The sequence below is a fragment of the Ambystoma mexicanum genome, chromosome 2q, assembly GCF_040938575.1.
Source record: "Ambystoma mexicanum isolate Mex_15411 chromosome 2q, UKY_AmexF1_1, whole genome shotgun sequence".
Taxonomy (NCBI): domain Eukaryota; kingdom Metazoa; phylum Chordata; class Amphibia; order Caudata; family Ambystomatidae; genus Ambystoma; species Ambystoma mexicanum.
In genome coordinates this window covers 108,817,186-108,836,784 of record NC_090924.1, presented here as the reverse complement: position 1 = coordinate 108,836,784, position 19,599 = coordinate 108,817,186, and the positions used below count along the sequence as shown (strand labels likewise).

The 19,599-nt window shown below is 44.1% G+C and overlaps 1 long non-coding RNA gene across 1 annotated transcript in view; it reads left to right on the top strand.

Moving 5' to 3' along the window:
* Positions 1 to 445: 445 nt before the first annotated feature.
* LOC138569201 (uncharacterized) overlaps positions 446 to 19,599 on the top strand; it is a 65,202-nt gene continuing 46,048 nt past the window's right edge. The window contains exon 1 of the long non-coding RNA XR_011303175.1: positions 446 to 764. This is a non-coding gene — a long non-coding RNA (uncharacterized lncRNA). The remainder of the gene's footprint in view (positions 765 to 19,599) is intronic.

The following is a 19,599-nucleotide window of genomic DNA, read 5'->3' as shown; positions in this document are numbered from 1 at the left end:
GGCAGACTGAGCCGCTGTGTGGTATGGCGTGTGCTGGAAACACTGCCAGGTGGAGTCTCAGGCTGAGGATGGTTGAAACGCCCTGATGAATGCGTTCTTTGATTCCTGCTTCTGGTGGCACATGGCGCTTTGGGCTTTACTTTACAAATACTCCAATTAGATTTGCTGTTGTGATTCTGCACACAGAGAATGGTTGCAGATCTAGGCCATCCAAATTCTCATGAAGAAGGAAGAGAAAAAGACTCCTCTAACCAACAGTGGACAGATGCCCAGCATCTATTTATTTCTCTTAACAAAGCTTCCAACCTGAGCATTGTTTTCACTTAAGCCATTGAACACCAGCCAACAAAAAAAAGTGGCATCCATTAGTTGTCCAGCAACTGAATTTGCGTTAAAGGAGTTTTTTTACACCATTTATTTTAAAGAACACATAGATGGCTTGTGTACCCCTGTTTTCCATTGTCTTTTCAGTTCACAGTAGGGCTAGTTGTGCCAGCCTTTATACGCAGGGGACTGTGTTCTAATCCCCTCCCCCTCATAGGACTCGTGCTCTACTCCATCTACGTTTAGTTTGTTCAACACTTTGAGGAAATTGCTGCATGATTTAAAATATACAAATGTAAGTTTCAGGGACTCGATTACTGCATGTTCTTGTTATACTTATGTCACATTCTCTATATAGGTTGATGAGGTTTCCGGAGGGATTTTATTGCCCCTTCAATGCAGTGTTTTTACAACCACTTGACCTCAGCAGTTAATTGAAGGTACGTTTGCCTGTAAACTTTACTGAATGCTTGCTAGGGATAGTGATCCCTGTCATTAATTTAGAAAATATAGTTTTTGATCATTGTTTATGATGGTTGTTTACTTTTTTTCTCTAATGATGGGACCAGTTCATTCTGGTGAGATGACGTCGAGCTTGGAGCTATTTTCTTGCTTGTCTGGATTTTTCAGCAGCCTTGTGTATCAGAGGACTGGCGAGGTAGCGGGAGTTTTCTGACCTGGCGTGAAAGGAGTGTTGTTAATTGCTTTGCTATTTGAAAGTGGGAGGTCACTTTAATCCCTTAAGGCAGTGGTCTTCAAGCCTTTTTATGCTGAGCCCTGGTCCCACCCCCCTTTAGTAAAATATTTTCTGCCCACCACAAATGCTTTTATGTTCTATTAAACCATAATCGTTCAAACACCCCACCACCTGGCATCTTTTGGGCCTGCCAGTTTGAAAGGCCTCTGCCATAAGGCACCCTAGTTGTTCAGCATACAGAGGCCCACTTTCGTGGGTGGGGCAACTCCTTCCCAGTTCCACACAATGACTGTTCTACTGATCAGGCTGATTGCTTTCAAACCATCGCCAAATGGGGGATAAATGCTCCAACTGGCTGTCCCTCTCTGGCTTTAATGTTGTTGCTGCTCCAATGCCCCCACAATTAGTCCATGCCTTACCTCAGATAGGTGCACCTGACCCTCTAAGTAATAGGTTATCTACATGTATCCGGCCGTGGCGTATGTGGGAGAAACCATGCCTCTACAAAATTTACCCATGGCTTAGTTTACTTTTTTTCAGGATTTTTCCACTGCTATGAGCGCTGCACCAGTTCAGCTGTAATGCATAATTTTTTGCACATTAGCAATGCTTATGGGGCTGGGGGGAGACTTCTGACCCTTCTGGAGGATAGTGCCTGGCTCATATTAGCAAAGGCCTTCTTGCTAAGGTGTAATATTTACTTTTTGCTCCCCCAGTAAAGATCACTTTGGTCATGGGTTCTGTCCCTGCATACCCTCTTATTTCCTGTATATGTTGCTGTCTGCAAGCTGGGACTCCCTATGGTTGATATTTACATTTAAGAAACTGAAACAGGTGCATGTCTTTTAAAGAACAAACACAAAATGACTGCAGCATTTTAGGTACAAGATCTCTGCAGTTAAGAACGTATTGCCTCTCCAGAACACCCACCTAATTTTATTAGCGAGAAGATGCAACTAGTTAAAGCCACAATGGGTGGAAGTCTTGGAGAAAGTTAATCGAGCACCAAGAGACGCTTCACTCAGAAATCGGGACAAATCAGGCAGGAACATAGCAAGTTCACAATAAATTAATGGTTTTGGGTACAGACTTGGTTCACAAATACTTGGAGTATGCTAAATTAAATTTTTTATTTCTTCTTTTAGGCAATAACTCAAATCATGGCACTCTTTAATGTGCTTTTCTTTGATTCCGACAATTCTCTGCATTTGAAAGGATGGGGAATTTGAGCCTTTGCAATTCCTTGTGAAGTTAATTGCTGATCGAGGGTATCAATGAAAGTAGAAGAGAAATACGTGAAGTAAAGGATTTCAAGGCAGTCATGCTTTTCCAATTTCAATGTATTTTCTTTTTCTGTTCATCTATTTGATATTTGGGGGAGGAGGGTACATCTGACACCCCTATGCGTAGGTGTTTCCTTTTTTCTCACATACATATGAATGCTACACAATGGCCACCACTCATTTACAGCATCGCTTGCCTCTACAGTAACTCTCTAAAGTATAGATGGTCTACTGATTTCTCTTGTTATTGGCAACTCGCTATGGGTTGAACACCCTTTGCCTGCAGCTAGGACAGAGAATGGATTGGTATTGGCAAATCGCGCTCTACCTCCTTAAAGTGTTAGGTATACAGTCTTTTAGAATTAAAGTAAAACAATATCATAAGATTATTCCTCTGTAGGTGAATTTATTCCCATAAAGTCACCCGACTCGTGTTTTGACCTGAAATGAACACTTGGTATGGTGACCAGGTTTGGAAGTTAATGTGAAAATATCTTGAAACAATTTTCTGATGTACCTGATGATAAAGGGTTGAGACCCGAGAGACCTGTCATGGCTGGTGCGTTGTGCTGGGCATCATGGATTGGTTCCCCAAATCGAAATGCCTAAACCATCTTTATTTATTTACATTAGATGCAATCCTGAAAATGTCCACGGGTTGGGGAACCAATCCAGGATGTCCAGGTAGAGTGTGATTCGTAAATACCAATCCATTTTCTGTCCTATTCATTCAAGGTCTTTATGGGTAGACCTTGTGGAATTGGTGACGCAGCTTGCCACTATTTATAAATTATAGTGGTCAAAGCGCACTCTCAAGGGTATGTACCCATGCACACTTTTATGTGTGCAGTTCGACTGAGTTGTGGGTAGCTGCATGGGGAGGGAGGGAAAGCAAAAATCCAATGGGACGGATGCTTAAGGGGAGTCACCCCAGTGTACAGCTCAGGCAAAATGTTTGTTGTATTGGTAGTCACATTATGAAGTTTCAACTTGCCTTTTTCATACCTGCAGCCAAGAAACCAATGAAGACACAGGAAACATTTTGATGAAATAATGAAAACCAAATGTGATGCAGAGGGGGACTAATTGGGGCTTTAAAAAGAAAGGTAGGGGAGAAAAAGCAGCTACTGGTGGAATCTGGAAGAAGATGCAGTGAAAAAAACAAGAATTACTTTGTTAAAGATGATGTGTGAAAACGGACTATTCCAAAACGTATTAATGGCTGTTCACAAAAATATTTTAGCTGTAAAACATAACAGGGCACAATATCAAATATGCTAACCCTCACGATATAGGCGGGAGACTCCCATTTGCCTTAACACATATTTGCCAATTTGTACTTAATAATTTTGACATTAATGTGACCAAATGGGAACATTTGTTGCATTCACAGATAGGAATCCCTTAAAACACCCAATGAATGGCTATATGTTGCATACATTCTCCCACTTTCACTAAGAAAATCTCCCTCCCGTGTGCTGCAAAATGCCAGCATGTATGCAACATATATCCGTTCAATGGGTCTTTTATGGGATTCTTATTTGTGAACGTGACAGAGTACACATTTAGAATACATTCTTATGGGTATTTAAATGTGTAATAGCGTGTAAAGCAACTATACAAGGTTTTAGTTGGTGGTAGTTATGTGTAAGCAACATGGCGCTTAAGTTGACAATGTTCGTGCACCAACTCGGGGAAAGCGCCCAGCCTGCTCTCAGTGCTCTGTGATCCTAAAATGCCCAAGACCAAAGGTTGACGGTGGTGTTTGTGACAGAAATACCTTCTCAGGAAGCGGTAGGACTTGGGAGATGCTTATTCTTGCCCATGGTCATTAACTAGGCAATTAAAAACAGCGCAGAAACAACATAGTACAGTAAGCCAGCAGCAATATGCACCTACTTGTCCACATTCATTAATTGGACAATTAAACCGTGCAAACCACTGCTACAGCTAAGCGCCAGCAGCAAGAGCACCCAGTAAAACCATCATTTCATATTCTGCTATTATAGGGGAGTGTCTAGGTCCCGTCCGAGAAACGGACCTTACGAATGCCCCAAATCTTCTTTCACCTGAATTTGAGCATGTTGCGTTCCCTCCCATGCATGCAGTATCCACGTCATCTTGTCCGATATTTTGATCGGGAAGTCACTCGCTTCAGCATGTTGAGACTGCCTTCTTAATTTGCCCTCGTAGTGTAGACGAAGAATTCTACCCTACAATGTAACCCTGTGTCTGCATAGAAGGAAACCAGCACCAGGGATCAATTGTTTGGATGAATGGACCCAAAAACCGCATGGCAGTAGACTCCCTCGGGATTGACAGTATTCCAGTTGACACAATAATACTTTTGCCGAGTTCACAAGGACCAGAAAACTGCTGTTACAATACACAAGAAACAAGAATCCTTAATATTCAGATAACGTGAAATGAAAAGCAGAAACAAGAAAAAGACAGACACTCTTACCATGGGATTGACAGCAAGTATTCCAGAAACAACCCAGGCTCCAGTAAGACCGCCAAGTACAGGGTAGGACTATTCCCGCCGGCACGAGTACGCCTAAGGATCGGAAGTACAATACCCGACGAAACGAGGACGCTCCGACCTCAGCTGTAACTGAACCGCCACCGGGTTAATCAGTTCGGACACTGTGAAAAGGACCAGAGAAATGTGGTAGAAGAGAGCTACGACCAGGTAAGCGTAGATTCCGTGTGGATAACCAGACCTGCATGCCTGGGGAGTAATCTGGAGATGCCGAACGATGAGCATCCGCATGTTGTTTGCTATGCCGTTGGGCCTCCAGCAGGTGTTGTCTTACTCGGGTATGCAAAGTCGTAAGTGACTGGACACAAGAATTAGCTGCTGGATTACTGGATCCAGAGGACAAAGGCAATGGCAAAGTATGTGGATGATGTCCATAAAGGGCAAAGAACAGGGTGACCCCTGTGGCAGTATGCAAGGAATTATTATATGCAAATTCAGCCATAGCCAAAAAAGATAACCAAGAACCATGGTAATGGAGTAGAAGACAACAGAGGTATTGTTCCAGAGTTGCGTTGATTCTCTCCGTTTGCCTATCAGTCTGAGGGTGATAGGCGCTGGAATATCTGCCTTCTATGCCCAAGGACGATGTGATAGCCCTCCAGAAACGCGAGGTAAACTGGGACCCCCGTTCCGTGACAATGACACTAGGAAGACCAAAGCGTCGGAACACATGAGTAATAAACAAGTCAGCCAGGACTGAGGCAGAAGGCAAACCCGAACAGGGTATAAACAAGGCTGATTTCGTTAAATAGTCAACAATAACCCAGATGGTGTTTTGGCCATTGATTGGTGGTAAATGTACAATGATATCATAGTCCATGGCAATCTGGGGACCGGCAAAGGATTCAGCAATCCCATAGGTTTCACATGGGAAGACTTGCCTTGAGCACAAACGGCACATGTCTTGAAGTATTGAACAGTGTCAGACTTCATGGTAGGCCACCAAGACCACCTCTCCATTAGTTCCACGGTTTTTCGAATCCCAGGGTGTGCAGTAAACTTAGAATCATGGCACCAGTTTAATGCCATGGAACGGGTTGACTCATTGGGAAGATATATTTTCTCATGAAGGTAGGGTAGCAAATTCATGACTGTGATACTCTCATCCTTAATGATCTGTGGATTTTGTTCTACCCAGTTTCTCTAGGAGAGTTCTTAAGGTTGGATCGACCGTACACCCACAAATCACCTGATGCGGGAGCAAAACTGGAGTAGGAGTTAGATACCTCGGTTCCCAGAATACGTGATAGGGCATCTGCCTTGGAGTTACAAAAACCAGGCCGATATGTGATTGTGAAATTGAACGTGGAAAAGAACTCATGCCACCGAGCTAGTCTGGCAGTGGTACATTTTACTGAACGAATAGCAACCAGATTGCGGTGATCAGTGTAAACCTGAACAGGAAGAGTGGTACCAAGCAAATGATGCCTCCAGACGGTGAATGCGTCCTTAACGGCCAACAGTTCACGCTCGGTGATGGTATAATTCCGTTCATGAACAGAGAGTTTCCTGGAATGGTAGGCTACAGGATGTAGAGCCGTAGAGTCATGAGAAGCCTGTGATAGAATGGCTCCTACAGCTTTATCGTAAGCATCCGCTTCGACCACATATTGTTGAAGTGGATTAGGATGTTGGAGTACTGGTGCCGTAGTGAAAGCTAATTTGAGGGATTCAAAAGCGTCTTGAGCTTTCTGCTCCCAGGCAAAAGTCTTCTTGCTGCTAGTCAAAGATGTTAAAGGAGCAACAATTTCAGAAAATGAATGTACAAAACGCCTGTAGAAATTGGCAAAGCCCAAGAATTACTGCAAAGCTTTTAGATCTTTAGGAACCCGCCAATCCAGAAGTGCCTTTACTTTGGTCTTGCTCATTTGTATTCCCTGGTCTGTTATGTCATACCCAAGAAACTCCACAGATTTCACGTGAAAGATACATTTTTCTCGTTTGGCATACAAGGAATGTTCCCTTAATCGTTGTAAAACTTGGCGAACATGTTGTACGTGATTGTCATAGGAATCAGAATAAATGAGGATATCATCAAGATAAATGACAAGAAAACGATCAGTCATGTCTCTGAAAATGTCGTTAATGAAATGTTGAAAAGTAGCCGGGGCATTGCACAGCCCAAAGGGCATTACACAATACTCAAAAAGACCATACTTGGTCTTAAACGCCGTTTTCCACTCGTCCCCGTCCCTCATTCTGACTAAATTGTAAGCTCCTCGTAAATCTAGTTTAGTGAAGATTTTGGAAGAACTGAGTTGATCAAGGAGAACACATATTAAAGGGAGTGGATATTGATTTCCGATGGTAATGGCATTTAGAGCACGGTAGTCTATACATGGTGTGAGATCCCCTTCTTTTTTAGGTCCAAAAAACATCGGAGATGCTGCCGGTGATCGTGACAGATAAATCAATTTTTAAGGGACTTATCAATGTACTCTTTTAGAATGGCTTCCTCTATCTGTGTCAGAGAGTAAATGCGACCAACAGATATTTTGGCCCCAGGAATCAGATCGATAGGACAATCATATGGTCTATGAGGAGGGAGGATCTCAGCTCCTTTAGCATCAAAGACATCCCCAAAAGAAGCATATTCTTCGGGTAGTTGCTTAGCGACAATGGCCCCGATAATGGAGACACCATGTAATAATGGCCAACAAGGATTGTTTGATTCAGATATCGAGGAAAAACATGAGGTCTCGCAATAGGTGGACACAAACTCCAATTCCCCAGAGTTCCAATCAAGCACCGGATTATGACGTCTCAACCAAGGTAGACCCAAGATTAATCGATATTGTGGTGCTGCGATCAAATTGAAATGAATTGTCTCTTCATGTCCCTGGCAGGTGGTCAACAGTAAATCGACAGTTTGTTTAGTAACTAAACCAGAAAGCAAAATCGAACCATCCACAGTATTGACCATTTCAGGCTGAGCCTTGTTAACTACTGGGATGCCTAATTTCTTGGCAAACGCCTCATCAACATTATTTCCGGTGGCTCCGGAATCTAAAACTGCATCGATGAACCATTCCTGGTCTGAGGACAGGAAACAACGGGTAGGAACAATGAAAGGCCTCTTAGTCATGGAGTCAAGAAACGTTGAGCTTGACAGAGTGACTCCCTCTACTGCCGGGCTTTGGCGTTTCCCTGACTCTTGGGTTTCTTAGTCCAGGTTTTTAGCAGGTGTTCTGATGACCCACAGTAGAAACACAGATTGTTCTTTTTACGAAGTTCTCGTTCTTCAGGAGTTAAAGGACCCCGAATAGCTCCAATCTGCATGGGTTCTGGTCCTGCCTGAACGGGAGTTGGAGGTAACATAGCCAAGGGGGTCTGAGCCCTCTTTTCTCCTTTCCTTTCTGCTCTCCTTTAGTCAATCTGGAGCACCATATCTAGGAGCTCAGGAAAGGTCGTGGGTACGATAGGAACCGTAGACAAGGTATCCTTCAAGGAGTCGGATAGTCCATGATAAAAAATAGAAGCCTTCTTGTCCTCGGGCCATCCTGTTTCGGCCACAAGTTGATTAAACTGGGCCAGATATGCCAACAACGGGGAATCACCCTGATGTAACTTCAAAAGTTCGAGATTCGTGGCCTGGGTCTTGTACCGGGTATCAAATACCCGACTCATAGCTGCAATCAAAGCATTGCAGTCAAACAATAATGGACTACCCTGTTCAAGTAATGGGTTAGCCCATGATGCGGCTGTCCCACCAAGATGAGACAAGAGAAAAGCCGCCTTGGTTTTCGAATCAGGAAACGAGGAAGGTCTACATAAAAAATGCAAACGACACTGATTCAGGAAGGTACGGTAAGTACGAGGATCGCCAATGAACCTTTCGGCTTGGGCTAAAGGGAAATGAGCTCTCATAAACACAGGACCCGATTCCTGCCCTGAACCAGCCATTCCTGAACATGAGGGGGCCATAGGGTCAAGTACAGGAGAGGCAGCAGGAACCATCTCTGCCTGTATGTCATTGATGCGCTGTTGGGTTTCTGTATGAGCGGCCATCATATCCACCCGTAAATCCGTTACCATTTGCATGATCTGGGCCAGAGCATCGTTTGGGTCCATGGAGGTATGTTAAGAGGCTTCTGATTATGTTGAGACTGCCTTCTTAATTTGCCCTTGTAGTGTAGATGAAGAATTCTACCCTACAGTGTAACCCTGTGTCTGGATAGAAGGAAACCAGCACCAGAGATCAATTGTTTGGAAGAATGGACCCAAAAACCGCATGGCAGTAGTATCCCTCGGGATTGACAGTATTCCAGTTGACACAATAATACTTTTGCCGAGTTCACAAGGACCAGAAAACTGCTGTTACAATACACGAGAAACAAGAATCCTTAATATTCAGATAACGTGAAATGAAAAGCAGAAACAAGAAAAAGACAGACACTCTTAACATGGGATTGACAGCAAGTATTCCAGAAACGACCCAGGCTCCAGTAAGACCGCCAAGTACAGGGTATGACTATTCCCGCCGGCACGAGTACGCCTAAAGATCGGAAGTACAATACCCGACGAAACGAAGATGCTCCGACCTCAGCCCCTGATAGTACCACAGCAGTCTCTAGTCCGTACCGGGGAAGAGGAAAGGAGTGGTATACTGGCAGTCTGGTTGAGGAGCAATGGGCACGTAGCTTCCAAGAAACAGGAGGTAATCCTATGCAGTCCACGATGAAGGATTTATAAACAACGTTGATCAAACGAGTGGCAATAGCAATCCATAAGGCAATCCGGGTCGATAACTGAAGGACTTTCACAGGACAGAACGTAAGACGAAGCAATCCAGAAGGAGTTCCGATTCGGCAACGGGAGGTATTGATGATCAAAAGCATGAGACAAATGGCAGTTCCTGGGTGCAGTCCAGTTTGGCAACGAGAAGCAGCGGGGTGGAACGGGAATTGTCCGGGGTGTAAGCTGGAAGGATGGAAGGGACGGGAGGACAACAGGTAAGGAGAATAGCATAGGTGGGAAGAGGAAGAACAATGGAGATTCCAATCACGGAGGCCGGAACTTCGAGGAAATCACAAGTCAGAGGATGAAGCAGGGGTAACAATTACGAGGCAAGACAGGAAAGCAAGGAATCCAGAAATAGCTGGCAAAAACAAGGATATTTCAGGATGCGTAGCAGGCTTCAAAATCAGAAGCAACGAGTTGGTTGTTGGCTAGAGTTTATCTAGCTGCGGTCACATGACCTAAATGTGCGGCTGACGAGCGGTTCGACGTGCCTGCCCTAATCTCCATGGCAACTGCCAATGCAACAACACTGAGGGATGAGGTTTTGACAACTTCTTGTAGCCCTGAAATAACCCTATTTTACGAGGAATCCGAAGGGATTCTGAGTGCTGACACCGTCTATAGTGTTCCTGTTGTGTCTGAGACGATGGGGAGGGAGCCGATTTGGTTTGACTCCTGTTGATCCCGGACCGATTCCTGACACAGCAGGAGCGAAACGTGCATGCTCCTTGGAGGCTGAGCTTTTATATGTGGGACACCGGGAAAGTTCCAATGAAAGCCAGAGCCTCATTTCCTGAAAGCACCAGATGGGGAGCCGCCGAAAATTGTTTTTAAACAACATCTTCATCTATTTATTGTGACAGGTATGGAGGGCCAATTAAGGACAGTTAATGGGAAAATGGAGTGTTAAACTCCTTAGAGGGGGGCTAATAGAGCATGTTAATGTAAGGCACTAATTCAAAGGGGGAATCTTATGTTGAGTGTGTGTGAGTTAGCAAATTATTTTAGAGGGGTTAGTGTTGTAAATACCCTGGAGTGAAGTTCACTGTCCACACACAGACCAGCTGTGGAGCCATAGTGGTAAGTCCACGTAGCTTTATTGTACATATATACACACCCAGTTACTTGCAGGTATTTACAGGATACATGGGTAGGTATCTAGGCACATATCAAGTGAAACAAGACACCCACCGGCCATCCTCTTACATCCAGCTTGTGCCCCTAACTGACATTCATAGAACACTCCCACATCAGACTCTCTCAACATGCCCATGAGCTGTCCATCATACATACACCAACATTCTATCAGCATGCATTCATGGCCAGCGAGACAGAACAGGACTAACTCACAGCATAACATCTCCCTTCCTACAAAACAGTCATACACAACAACAGCTCCCTTTCATACATAAGAACACAGACACTGAGAGCAACATGCACACCCAGATAAAACACCAGTCACACAACATTTAGCTTACACGCCTCACAACCTTCCCTCCAGAGACTGCCACCACCACCACCGGATACAGGGTCTGCCACACCCTGGCACAAACACCCAAAAATGGGAACAACCCAGAAGCAATACAACGCAAGAAACCAGGGAAGCAGAAAAGGATCAGCAATTACGCAACACTGGAACAAGATGCAAGTGGTCCTCGTCAATGCAGAGCTTGTGTGGAACATATGAACCGCCATTGTCCAAACCAATTAACACACGGGAGGGTGGTGCTGCCCATGCCAGGAACAGCAAGCACAGAAGGGGTATGTAATCCACACATCTTCCACCCTCACAAACCAAAATGACCAGCTATGCAATCATCTCCCAATTCCTAACCAACCAAACAATCCCAACAATAGTAAAAACCATCAGGAAAAAACATTTACATCTTTTCATCATATTTATTAGCATTTTTAAAGCGCGCATCAGCCCTTATGCATTGTGGCGCTGTTACAGAGATTATCATACCTCACCAACAGAAACCTATGCACCCTTTCATCAGACATGAGTCACTGCACACAAAATCCACACCCACATATGATAGATTAAATAAGCGGTACTCCTGGAAGTATCATATTTGAACTTATTAAAACATAACTTCTAACATTGTTTTCTAGAGGAGAAAAAAACGGAGATAAAACATTGGCCAACATTTGTACATGAAGCTACATTGAGGATACAACCACTCAGATCCTCTATTAACGCCCATGTTGCGTTCATCCAACATTTTTATAGTGCAAAACATTTCCCAATTTTCTATGATGCACACTCTTAAAACACTTTTTATTATTTCCTAATAGGACACCCCTTTGTGGATGCTATATACTTATTTATCCTATTCCTTCTTCAAGGGCTAATATACCATAAATAACTCATTTTACTTTTGCAACACCACTCTACTCCCTTACTAGGGGACTCTATGAGGTACTAACCCAAAACTCACAAAATTGGGGCAGTCAAACCCTCAGCTAACACCTGGTGCAATTCCCATTTCTGTGCATGCACCAGTGGCACCTGGTAACCTCCACAGGTGCATTAAACCACATTTTCAAATAAAATACATACTTTTTTTCTAACGGCCCAGTGCCAACAAAACAATGAGGCGCTAGCTATCTGACGCCAATATCATCCAATATTTGTTATGTGAGCCAATTTTCTTTTTTTTAATGTAATCACATTTTGTTAGGCCACAACACATAACGCTACGTGACAAGACAACAGCCCACACAACGTGTCACATAATCACTTAATGCTCTAATGCAATCTCCTTTCAAGATCATGTGAAACATTTCTAAAATTCACATTCTGTAGATAGTGCTAAAATTTAACATTTATCAAAAAACGTATTTAGCACCATTGAAAATCCTTGTTGTTTCCCTCATAAATTATTAAAAACATTTTCTGTAGCAAAAAAAATCCTTTATAATTCCTTCTTTTTTTAATACAATTGATGTATCGCAATCAGAAATCCTCTCATTTGAAGTTACCCAAAACAGACTCTGTGATATATCAACGTTTGAAAAACATTTCTTTTTGTGCCTCTGCGGTTAATCATGCAGGGCTAGCTGATCGTACACCGGGACAGAACACAATCCATTTTCCTCTGCATGTTGTAGAAAAGTTAATATAAATTCCTTACCCAGGGACGTTTCCATTAGTTATGTTAAAGGTACTTATGTAGCGCACCGTCACCAACGGAATTGGTCCCCAGGCGCTTTGGCGGATCTGTAAACAGGAAGGATGGGTATGGTTAGTCTGGAGGAGGGAAGCAGGAGAGTGGGAGAAGTGATGTGCTGTTGGCAGCTTCAGCTCAGTATACACCGTGTGCTGGGCTTTGGTGCTAGTATCGTATCGGGCGAGACCTCGAGTGCTGTAGGTGATGTTTATGTGTTGTTGATGTGGTAAAGTGCATGCGGATTGCTGGGATAGAGATGGTTGTTTAGCTTTGTGTGGTTTAAGTATGCAGAAGATTGAGGGTGGTGTTTGTGTCCTGATTCAGGTACTTTCTGATTCCGTTAGTTCTACCCCTTCGGGTTGGTTTGATGCTGGTTCCTCATGGGCCGACTCGCTTTGTTGGTGCTGTGCTGACCCCGCTGTATCATAGTGAGTATTGATTGGGTTGATAGGTGCGCCTGAACCTTTCTTCTTGTGTGGGGCTTGGTTTGGTAATATCTCTATTCTCTTGTTATCTGGGTGGTAGGTGGACTGTGTGTAAAATGAAACATTCTGTTTCTCAGCCGCTGGGTTGGGGCTTGTGTAGTGCTTCCTTTCCCTCTGTCTATTGTCCTTTAGGTCTGTTAGGGATGGCTATGGTTTATGGTCATGGCCCTCTTGATGATTCGTCCTAGTGTTTCAGTCTTTGTCTTGCTATGTATATGGTTTTTGGTCGTATTGTAGCTGTCTCCCAGTTAGCCATTTAGTATGTTGTGGGATACTTTCCTAAGGATTTTTCCCCATTGATGGCTTGGTGTGGATCCGGGTCTCTCTCTACGTTCATAGATGTTATAGTTGTGTGCATGCACCTGTGGCTGGTCTTTCTAGTTACAATGTGAAAACCCAGGTTTTGAGTAGTTTCCTGAATAGTAGGTGGTTTCTTGTGTTACGTATGTACTTTGGAAGGTTGTTCCAGGTTTTCGGGGCTTGGTGAGAGAAGGAGGAGCCTCCAAGTTTTCTTTTGTTGTAGGGTTAAGGTTTCAGGCAAATGTGTTTTTAATTTTATCTGTTGTTTTTTTTGGTAGCCAGTGTAGTGTTTTCAGCGCTGGTGTGGTGTGTTCTCCCCGTGGTAGTTTCAGAAGCAGTCTGGCTGCCGCGTTTTGAATGCGTTGTAGTTTTTTTAAAAGTCGTTCCGGCATGCCTAAGTAAAGGCTGTTGGCGTAGTCTACTCGGGACATGACTAGGGCAATAATGGTGGTTGTTTTGTTGGTGTCATGGGTGGTCCCCGGGGTTGGTCTTTGTGGCATCATTGGCATCATCTTTCCAGCATAACAATACCTTCTACCAAGATGGCGACGTCTTCCCTATGCTGCAGTCTAGTTCTTCAGAAAGGATTGGATGTTGTGGCTCCTCCCCTTCAGCCGGATATTGTACTTCAGAACATGAATCCGGAACGGCAGTGCGTTGCTACTGCTTAGAGGCTACGCTCCGTGAGTTACCGCTCCTTTCTATTAGACATTAGTCTGCCTTATCCTTTACACTTCTCTAATCCTCTTCTTTATTCTACACACATTTAGTGATACCTTGTTCGACAGCGGACCTTTGCGAGGATCATCGGTTTCTCTTCTGAACAAGTTCCACCCTTAGTCGCTTTATGGATGTAAGCGTTTTCAGACCTGCGACTCTCTCTCTTCGGGATCCTCTTTAATCTGAATAAACGTTTCTCTCTTTACCTTGAGCATGCATGCAAGATAGTGTCCCCTCGGACGCCACTGTCCAGCATACACTGCGGTTTCCTCAACTAAACCCGCACACCAGTGTTTGCTAGGTTACTTCCGCATACGGGTAGGTTCTAGCATCCACATTCCTACACACGCTTACCTGTACCTTTTCTTCCATCAAATCATTTTCCAGTTGTCTTCCCAAAGATCAAAGCCTCGCAAAGGTGAAAGAAGCCTGCCTCTTTCTTTTGTCCACACGAATCCCTGAGAACTGTAAACCAGGTATAAAACCACATCCTGTAGAAATACAACCTCTACCTTTTTCCTTACGTAACCATGTTTTTCTATTCTTCAGTCACCCCCGGATGTAGACCAACACAACACTGAATCCTTCTGCTGTTTCCAGTCAGCGCTCCTTCGCTATTGAAGCAATCCCGACATACCTGTCATCGTTCTCCAGCTTCGCAGGGTTTTCTCCCCCAAGAGGGCTTCCCTGGCGTTTTCTCTCTCTGCCAGTTTGTCTAGGCGGAGTGAGAGGATATCAGGTGAGCTACTCAATTCTTCCTTCCGACTTGAAGATCAGGTCAGTGAACTTCTATTCTGTTGCATACATGCTGATTACTGTGAAGGTCATTCTAATACCTTTATAAGTAATTGAAGATTGTATATTGGTTGTTAACCATTCATCAGAGTATAATAATAACAGTTAGCAACGCCTCAAAGAGAATAATAAAAAGAGTATTGATTGACCGCACAGTACCAGCCTGTTGGGAATAGATTAGCAAGTTACACATGGAGCAACAGATCCAACAGTTAGTTGCAGCTGTACAGGCTCTTTCTGCCGAGGTACAACAACTCAAGCAGGAAAACATAGCGTTAAAGGCATCAAGTGGGCAGATCCGCTCAAAGCTCAGAGGTACCTCCAGGTCCTGTGCCCTCAGGTCGTTTTGTTTGTTTGTTTGTTTAGTATTTATTATGCGCACCGGACCCTGGGGTATAAGGGCGCAGGAAGTAAGAAGATATGTACAGCTTAGAGCATAAATTACAGGTTACAGTTACATGTTACAGATAATTACCAGTTACAGATGCAAGTTTACAATGCAAGTTTACAATCATATGGTACAGATGCTGTGTAGCAAACAGGCGTGAGCAATATCATAATTTCAATTAGCAATAGCTGTTGTCAGCCAGTTAATTACAATTTGCCTGAATTTGGAAAGAGAATGTTCTAGCCTCGCGGTAGTGGGTAATTCGTTCCACAATTGAGCAGCTTTGACTGGGAAGCTAGCTCCGCCTATGGTGGTCAGTTTAAAGCGAGGTACTTGGAGACGATTGGTGTAAGCAAGTCTGGTTTGTCTTGTGGGGTGTGATCTGGTGAATCTGTCCTTAAGGTATTGAGGGGCTTTGTTGTGTAGAGATTTGTATGTGAGAGATGCAGTTTTAAGTCTGATTTTCTCATGGGTGGAGAGCCATTTGTGTTTCCTTCTTGTTTCTGTAATGTGTTCTCTCCTGGGGATATCCAGTGCCGCTCGGAGGGCCTTGTTTTGCTGTATCTGGATTTTGTTGATGATGGATTTAGAGGCTCCTGTGTACAGTGCGTTACAATAATCTAGTTTAGAGATAAGGGCTCTGGCTAGTGTTAGGCAACTGTGCTGGGATAGGAATTGTTTTCCTGCTCTAATGAGCTTACATGTGTAGGCTGTTGAGGAAGCTAGGGAATTTACCTGTTTGGAAAATAAGGTAGAATCAAGGTAGATCCCTAATGTTTTAACTTCTTTAGCAACCTGTATGCAGTTCCCATCTATGATGAAGGAAGAGTAATTTGTGCTTAGTTTATTGATGAGGGGTGCGGTGCCTAGGATAAGAAGCTCACTTTTATCATCGTTCAGGCATAGGCCGTGGGTTGCCATCCATGCCTGAACGATGCTGTATATTTTGTTCACCAGTGCTAGATCTTCTTCGTAAACCCCCGTGAGTGGGAGGAGGATCTGGGTATCGTCGGCGTAGTTAGTATACGTGATACCCAGATGGTCCAAATCATCAAACAGGGGCTTAGTGAATACGTTATATAGCGTTGGTGAAACGCACGATCCCTGTGGCACACTGCAGGTAATAGGGATGGGGTCTGCAGCTGCTGTAGGTGAGAAAACCCTCATGGTGCGGTCACTGAGGAAGGATTGTATCCATGCTATGGCCTCAGTGGAGAAGTGTGCTGCTGAATCTAGGTGGTTGCATAGGACTTTATGGTCCACTAAATCAAAAGCGGCCGATAGGTCTAGTAGCAGGAGGAGTGCTGTTTTTCCAGAATCTCGTACTTTGTCTATTTGGGCTTTGAGGTCAATCAGTGCAGTTTCTGTGCCGTGAAGAGGGCGGAAGCCAGATTGTCGGGAGCCTAATAGTTGGTTTTCTTCCAGGAAATTCTGGATTTGGATATATGCCACCTTGTCCAGTATCTTCAAAAGGAACGGTACCGTAGTAATAGGTCTGTAATTGATGGGTATAGTGGGGTCTAAAGTAGCCTTTTTTAAGAGTGGGAGCACCCAAGACTCTTAAGTTATTGGGGATAATGCCTGTGGTAAAGGAGGCATTAATTAGCTTAGTGATAAATGGTGCTAGATCTCGTGCGGCATCTTTGATGAGTTGTGCTGGACATAGGTCTCCTTTGCAGTTGGACGGTTTTAGGCCAAGTATTACTTTTTCTACTTCTAGTATGGAGACTTTGGAGAAGTGGAATTGCGTAGTGGGTTTGAAGTTAGAAAGTGTCTTAGTAGGCGGTAATATATTGGATGCTAAGGTCTCGCGTTTTAGTTCTATTTTCTTTTGGAGGTTTCGGACTTTGTTAGAGAGAGCTTGCTGGATTTCAGAGCACCACTTTTTATCTTTAAGACAGTTATCTTGAGGTGTTATTGGGTTTTCCAGTTCTCTGAGTATGGCGAACAGTTCTTTTGTGCTTGATCTAGCTTGTGTAATTCTGTTATTGTAGGTCTCTTGTTTAGCTAAGATGATTTCTTTTTTATAGTGAGAGGAGATATTAACTAGTTTTAGTTTGAGCTTGAATGGTGCGATGTCGTCAAGGGTTTTGTTCATGATGTTGTTAAATTCTTCCACTAGGCTGTTAGGGTTAAGGTTCTCAGGTAAAGCGTCCAAGGTGGGCATGATGCCAGGGAGTAGTTTATCTAGTTTCATGTTTTTTTTGTTTCTGGTAAGTGCGGGTGGTGCACACGGTTGTTTCAGTTTAGGGGTGACGGTGTCCAAGGAGAATGAGATAAGATGGTGATCTGACCAGATTTGGGGTGAGATGGTGAGAGTGATATATTGCAGTTGTGGTCCGCAATCCAATTGAGGGTTCTCCCTTTGATATGGGTGGGTTCAAACACTCTTTGGGTGTATCCCAGTTCTGTTAGGGTGTTGGATGCTGCTGTGGCGTGTGAGTCGTTGATATCATTGAAGCCAATATTGAGGTCACCTAGTAGTATTGATTGAGTAGTATCTTTGAGGTTTTCTGATAGGATGGTAGTTAAGTCTTCTATGAAATTCTTGATAGGACCTGGAGGTCGGTATATCAAGTGAAGGTTAAGAGTTTGAGAGTTAGCTGTTGATGTCTTGGTAGTCATTATCTCACAAGATTCAATGGTTGGTGAGGGGGTGAGTCTCATCCCAAGTTTAGTTTTGACGATGATGGCTAGTCCGCCACCTCGAGCTCCGCACCTATCCGTTCTGAGGATAGCATAATTGTTGGGCACAGCTAGGGATAGTGCTGGGCCTGATGCCTCATGCAGCCAAGTTTCTGTAATGGCTAGGAAGTCGTAGTCTTCTGTCGAGATGACTTCAGATATTTCTATGGCATGGGCGACTAAGGCTCTAGCGTTTATTAAGGCTCCTTTAAGTTTAGGTGTGCGGTTAGGGTGTGTAACAGTATTTATTGCTGCATTAGGAGTGGCATTTGTTTCTTTGTTTGTTTGGTAATTGTTGTGCTTAATGTAGTTATGGGTGAAAGGTTTGCGAGTGGGTTCCTTTTTGGCTCGAATGGTGTTAGTTTCGTATTTGATGAGCGGATCAAAGATTCTGGGTAGTCTTGCTCGAAGTCTTAGGTTTCTGTCGGCTATGTTACATTGTATGGTGGATTGTTGTATTGTGGTTGCTATAAGAGGCGACATGGTGAGTCATTCCAATAGGGCGAGTGAAGAGGCCAGGTATACTAGATAGGATAGTATAAGGAGCATTGTATAATGTGTGAGAGTCCTGTATCTAGATGGATGGCTAGGGTTCTAGTTTTGGGAAGAGTGCAGGCAGAGTAGCTGCTAAGTCTGCTGTGTTAAGCGACCAAAGGGCACAACACAATTACTGTGGTCTATGAGCGACCAAAGGGCACAACATAATTACTGTGGTCTATGAGCGACCAAAGGGCACAACACAATTACTGTGGTCTATGAGCGACCAAAGGGCACAACACAATTACTGTGGTCTATGAGCGACCAAAGGGCACAACACAATTACTGTGGTCTATGAGCGACCAAAGGGCACAACATAATTACTGTGGTCTATGAGCGACCAACGGGCACAACATAATTACTGTGGTCTATGAGCGACCAAAGGGCACAACACAATTACTGTGGTCTGTGAGCGACCAAAGGGCACAACACAATTACTGTGGTCTGTGAGCGACCAAAGGGCACAACACAATTACTGTGGTCTATGAACGACCAAAGGGCACGACACGGTTGCAACGGCATTAATGGGGTGCAGCGCGATATGGCGCATAAGAGTAGTAGCGATCGCACCATGCACATGAGTAACAAAAGTTAGCAAGAGTGAATTCGCCAAGTTTGTATGTATATGCTAGCAATAAGCAGTTGACATTCCCATGAGGACCGTAGGGTAGAGTAGGCGACTAAGGGTAGTATGCTTTACTCACAGCGGGTTGAGTCCAGACAATGCAGGTAAAGAGTACTGGTTCCACGGCTCCAGAGGCGAACAGGGGCAAACAGGAAGGGGCCTTACTCTCGAGGGCCTTCCTCGAGTGGGCCGGCATCCGCCTGCCAGTGGCCTTCTGGGTCAAATGAATGTGTTGCTAGGCAACGCGATAAACGATGATGGCGGCGGCCATCTTAGGATCGGGTGCCTGCTAGGCGGCTCACCTG